A 5,969-nucleotide genomic window follows, 5' to 3' on the forward strand; every position below is an offset into this window, starting at 1 on the left:
GTCTCCTTCTCTGGAGATCTTCAAGGCCTGCCTGGCTGCAACCCTGTCTACCATGCTCCAGGTGACCCTGCTGAGCAGGGAGGTTGGACTAGTTGATCTCCAGAGGTCCCTTCCAACCTTACTGATTTTATAATTCTGTGGTAACCTCTTCCAGATGCTATAGGTCATTTTTTTTGGTATTAAAAATGGCTTTCATTTGCATTTTCATCTCTTGATGAATTCGAGTACTCAAAGTTTTGGTAATAAAATTCTTGGTGTTCTTGTCAGGTGATATAATTTGTAAAAGTAATTTTGTTCTTGTCACAGTAGTTCAGGTACTGCGGGAATAATTCAGTTGAGGCTCATTAGTAATATTGCCTTTCTGTTAAAGCTATACATTGGTTCAAATAGATGTGGGGAGTTGTGAATAATTGGACATAAGGGAGCCCATCTGAGTTCAGTTGTAAGAGTTCCTCAAAGTAACCAAAGCAGCTAAGGTCTGCTTTATTTTTAATACAAATCTTGGAGAAAAAGTCACACCAGGCAAAAAAATATTAGAATAGGAATTCAGTAGGAAGAACTGGAAAACTGGATCAGTTAAGTCCTCTGAATTTCACATTGGCTTATATCAATAAAATGTTTTAAACACCTTTCATAACTATATAGTTATGAAGAAATAAATTTTTGATATCTATCTATCCATATATGAATTAAAAATTTTAGATGTAGAAATGATACTTGATATTTTGGAGAGAAAAGAAATCATGGGATCAAATCAGCCATCACTTTTGAATCATTCCAAACCTCTACCTTAAACTAAGACTTGGACATTTTGAGAAATTCAAGGATGTCCAGAAAATAATGCAATAAAGATCTTATGTCATGCCAACAGTACTTGTAAGTGAAACCTTGAAACACAGAAGACCATCAGGAAGACTCTGGTTCTCTTACTATTACCTGCCAGTTTTGGAATCAAAAGTTAGCTGTCTGGTTTTGGACTTTGAATGAAGTGTGTGATCCTTCTGCATTTTCCAGATTCACTTAACTTCCAATTGGAATGTAAATTTAGAGTGGCTTTTGAAAGGAATTTGAGTAACAGTAGTCCTAGKTCCACTAAAAAATCCAAACTTAATCTGTGGTTCTCTAGCAACTAAATAAGTAATTCACTTGAAGCATTTGAATAACTTCTTAAAACTGTGCATGTTCGTGCAGAATTAAGGGCATGTGGTACACTCTTGTGAGATCAGGACTGCAAGTACTGTAGAACTCCTGCAGTCCAAATTCTTTTTTTGYGGGTACCAAATACTTGCACCTCTGTCTGCTCATTCTCTGAGTCTCTTCTTTCCCTAGAGGTTTCTGTTCTTTACTACTCTTCCACGCCATTGGCACCTTTCTCATATTCACCTATCTGTTTCCTGTTTATTTTTCTTTGTGAAGTGATCTTAATTYTCTGTAGTCAGTTTTGCCTAAGAAGAAACACATGGCTCTTTTGCTTTTCCTCTCCATTGCAGATATTTGTTAGTGAAAGAYTGGGGGCTCCAAAGGGCCCAGACGACACTGTAATGAACTGTTCCCACTGACCCTGACAGGGGGCCAGCTGGTTTGGGGAACTCGGTGAGCAAAATATTTCTGAACATTTTTCTTTTCTTTACCCTCTGCTCAGAAATATTCTGCTCTCCCCTGAGGTAAGTTTTCCATTTAAATATGATAGGAAACCCTGTATTTAGGCGGGGGGGGGAAGTAGCTTTCAAGCTTATCAAAAGCGACTACTTCATTTTCATGCTGACTTTCACTTCATACTTTTTTGGCATGTGGCAATATTCTATAAAATAAGGAAGAATGAAAATAGGACAAAAATATTTCAATCAGTCTGAAAGACTTTTTCTTCATGTATTTTACTTCAGTTCAGAAGGAGGATAAAATTCTTAAYAGGATTTTCTATCTGAAATTAGTACATATCTGATGAGCTAAATATACGAACATATGAATACCAGTACTTCAGGAAGGTACAACCACACTTGGTGGCATGCAGGTAAATATAATGTTAGTTCAACATCTCCACTTTTGCTGCTTTCTAGAAGTTGACATTAGCACTTCTGAGGTGTCATTCTGATAACTATATAAAGAGTTGACTGAAATCAGTTCTGAAATCCATAAGCAAAAAATATGCTGCCCTTTTTCCTCTCCTCCTAGCCTGAGCATTTGGGAACTGAGAAATACAAGCATATAAATCAATATTTGGGTGGACAGATTTTCTCATGTTGTTTTTTTCACACTGTGTTTTTACTCTCTAAGGTTGAATATGTGATCTTAGCATAGGAAGGTGTCTGCAATATATGCGTAGCAATCAAAGTGTATACTCTGGTAGAAACTATTGGTTTCTAGTTGGGTTTTCTATCAGTGCTGCAAACCCTGTGCTTATTACTGCTGTTACCTAYGCTATTAAAAGAAGCGTGACTCTGGATAGGCCTACTTGGCAGCATTCCTCCTGTGATCATAGCTTTGTGGTGTGTTTTTTCCAGGTCTGTGTCAATTTAAGTATGAGGAGATACAGACCTCATGGTTTGAGGTCTCTCCTGTAAATCATCCTTCTATCTGCGTGCTCCAGGTGTAACTTTCCTACTCTCTTCTACTTCATTTCTCTGTGTGTGTGTGTTTTTTTTTGTTTGTTTGTTTTTGTTTTTTTTTTTTTTTTTTTTTNTTTTTTTTTGTTTGTTTGTTTTTGTTTTTTTTTTTTTGGTTTTTTGGTTTGCTGCTTTCCTCCTATCAGTTTACAGAGCTGATACTTATATCCAAATGCTCCTATCCTGAGGGCTTCCAGGGGTCTGAATCACAGGATATTTAGTCAAACTCTGTCTCTTTACCCTGAGATAGATTTAGTTGCACATTACTTACTGCTTTTGCTTTTTCTATTTGGCTATACTCAATTTTGCAATCTAAGATTAGTAAGTTATAATTCTGGAGCTTTGTTATATACAGATGCATTTTTATCAGACCACAAAAATATACAACTGAATCTTGATTAAGTATGAAGCAGGCTTAATCTAGATGTTCTGCTTCCTAAGTAAGCTAAATAAACTTCCGTTAACTTRATTAAATGAAAGATGCATTGGGGTCAAATATTCAGCTTTGCAAGTGATGTTGTAAATCCATGTGGGTTCTCTGTGCCCCAGAAGGCAATTGAGGAGATTGTTTTTATTTTATTTTGTATTCCTCCCCCCTTAACCCAAGTTGCTTTCATGAGACTTGRAGCTTCTCACTTCTGTGTATCTGTGGCAGCAGCTGTTCTGTAGTGGTGGTGAGCAGCTGGAATATGTTCCAAGAGAATGCAAGGATCTCAATCATCCTACAAGAAGCTTTAATTTAGAAAACTGGTCTCTCAATCTCTTTTCAAGATGGGAGAGAAATACTTCATACRTGTATTGATGCAGTAAACAATGCTTGTTTTTCCTGTCTTCAGTAATATTAGAGAAAGCTCTGAAAACCAGCCTGGAAAAGGGACAGCATCATTGTGAAGCTCTCCTAAATATTAGTTTGTCCCTAATATCTGTTATGATGTTCAGGAGCTCTGAAATTGCAGTATATTGAATATGAACAAATSTATTTAACTTGTGAGGCAGGAAAGCACAGGTTGTGTTTCTTAACCTGAAACACAAAGGTTATGGCAATTCAGTGAAGTGTGACCTGTGCCTGTCCTTAAGTCAAAGACGCTCATCTCATGYATCGTGCCTGCAGAGGCAGCCTCAGGCTCAGGTGAAAGCTCTGCTCTGGAGCGTGGGGCCTGCGTAATTAATGTGTTGCCAAGCCAAGGTGTGCAGTTTGTCTCTGGCAGTAATGGATAGAAAGCAATCAGGTCTCACCTCATACCATGCTAGCTGCCCTTTCATTGCCAGGCAGACACGGGGGGACAACATGACGTAGTGCGATGCACATCTGGCTGTTCAAGCAAACTCATATCCTAGTTGACACAACGCAATGCTAGGCAGAAATCCTAGCCTGGATCCTAAGAAATTAAATTGCTGTTGTATAACACAGTGTTGAGCTCTCCTCAGCTTAGCTGCACTCTTGCAGACACAACGATTGGACTTCTTGTTCCGGTAAGATCCCTTAGGGAAATCTGCTCCACGTATGACAGAGAGGTATCTTAACTGACTTGCTGTGAATTCCCCAGAAAYGGTCAGAGAAACTCTGGGGATTAACTCTGGCTTTCTAACTGGAGCCCACTTTCTCCAAGCGGGTCTATCTTTAGCCAACCTTTTGCAGATCATTTCTGTATTAACTCTGGCACTGTTGTTAGAAAGTCCTTTTAGCACAAACTAAGTATCAGGAAACACAAGTGTAACCCTAACTTYGCCAGTGTAGCTAGGAAACATTGCTTTTCCTAATGAATATTGCTGCTCTATGAAATGCCTTGTGTGAGCCTACATGGCAAATACAAAAAATTATGGTTTTGATGCTTCCCTCTCTGGGCAGGAGACAGGGGTGTTGGAAGGAAGAAGTGACTGCTGTCATCACAAGAGTAACCTTTTTGTAYGGATGCTATTTGCAGCAATAAGGGCTGGATTCAAACCTAAAGGRGTTATGAGAGAAAACAGGTGCCACCTGGAACCTTGGAAAAAAAATCTTTCTGGTGCTCTGAAAGATAATTGTCAATAATTCTTTTATGACTTGAATGACTAACAAGCATTTTTTTTCCCTCTCCCTCACCTCAAAAGGGATGAGCAGAAACCTAAAGTAGATAACAGTAATCAAGCTGCGCCAATAACAATTTCTGTCCTTTCTGGGAAGGCTACCATTAGGTCACCTTGTTGCTTACCCTTTCCTGCAGATCGATCACTGTTTCAGACTGTCAGCCTCGCTGTCTAGCAAGGTCTGATTAAAGCTGCATTTARCTGTTGGGTTGACTATTTTCTGCTGGCTGCTATTCGCTGCTCCTCGTCCTTGCTGCTTTTGGTAACCGCACCAGCTGTGCCAACAGCTCTTACCTCAGCTCTTGTGCTCTCTTGAAGTTACAAGTGTAATGCTGAGAACTTAATCAGTCATCTTGCTCCCTGGGCAACCTTAGCTCCTTCTGCCTCTCTTGCAAGGTGCAAGTCTTACTTCCCTACCGTTTACCCCCACCCTGCCACAAGTTTTAATCTTAATATCCAAACRCTACTGCCAAACCTAAGTGTAATCACTCACTCCAGGCTGAGCTAATAGGCTTAGGTTTTTGTGTAGTATTACAATTATAACTTCCTCTGCTTTATAATTGTTTTCACAGAGCTATTTGCTAACCACGGCAACAATACACATGCAAAACAACTGTTTCAGACCTGTTCATTTGTCCTTTTCATTTCTTTCCTTTGCTCCACAACATCTGGGAATTTCAGTCTCCCCTCTTTTTTGCCTCCACTTTCTTTAGGACCAGGTCAGAGTTTATCACATGAAAAGAATATCAGTCCTTCAAAAAGATATTCAAGTTTTCCTTAGGGATATGTATTTTCCTCAGGCCTGAGTGAAAAGCCTTCTTGAGACTTATCTTGTATCTGGCTTGTTTCCTTAGTGTGAAGAGATTAATTGAGAACACAGGTGTTTCAGCAAAATCTTCACTGACTTGCTGAAGTGTCAGTAGTATATAGAAAGCTCCAGAGCCTGTCTGCAACCCTGACACAGGGATAAAATGAGAGAAAGGAATGGGAAGGTATTGTGAATCAGTTTGGAAAGAAACGCTTAAATGGGAGTAAAACTAGAGGGAAAAGGAGCATTGTAGCACCTCAGCCTTTGAGGAGTGGGGTGGAATTTTTAGTACTTTTGAGCTGCCTGTATATAGCTAGTATAATGCTTTCCCTATGATTATGGAAGTCATCCTTGGTGGGTGGGTATTTTTTTTTTTTTTTAGTTGGGGGGTGTACTTCACATACAAATAGGAAAGGAAAAGCATGTGCAGTAACAGGAAAGGGCAGAGTTCCCAGCTATTACTTTTCATAAAGCTATCTTAGTGATATCTT

The sequence above is a fragment of the Rhea americana genome, unplaced genomic scaffold, assembly GCF_003343005.1.
Source record: "Rhea americana isolate MKP2758 unplaced genomic scaffold, rheAme1 scaffold_242, whole genome shotgun sequence".
NCBI lineage: Eukaryota > Metazoa > Chordata > Aves > Rheiformes > Rheidae > Rhea > Rhea americana.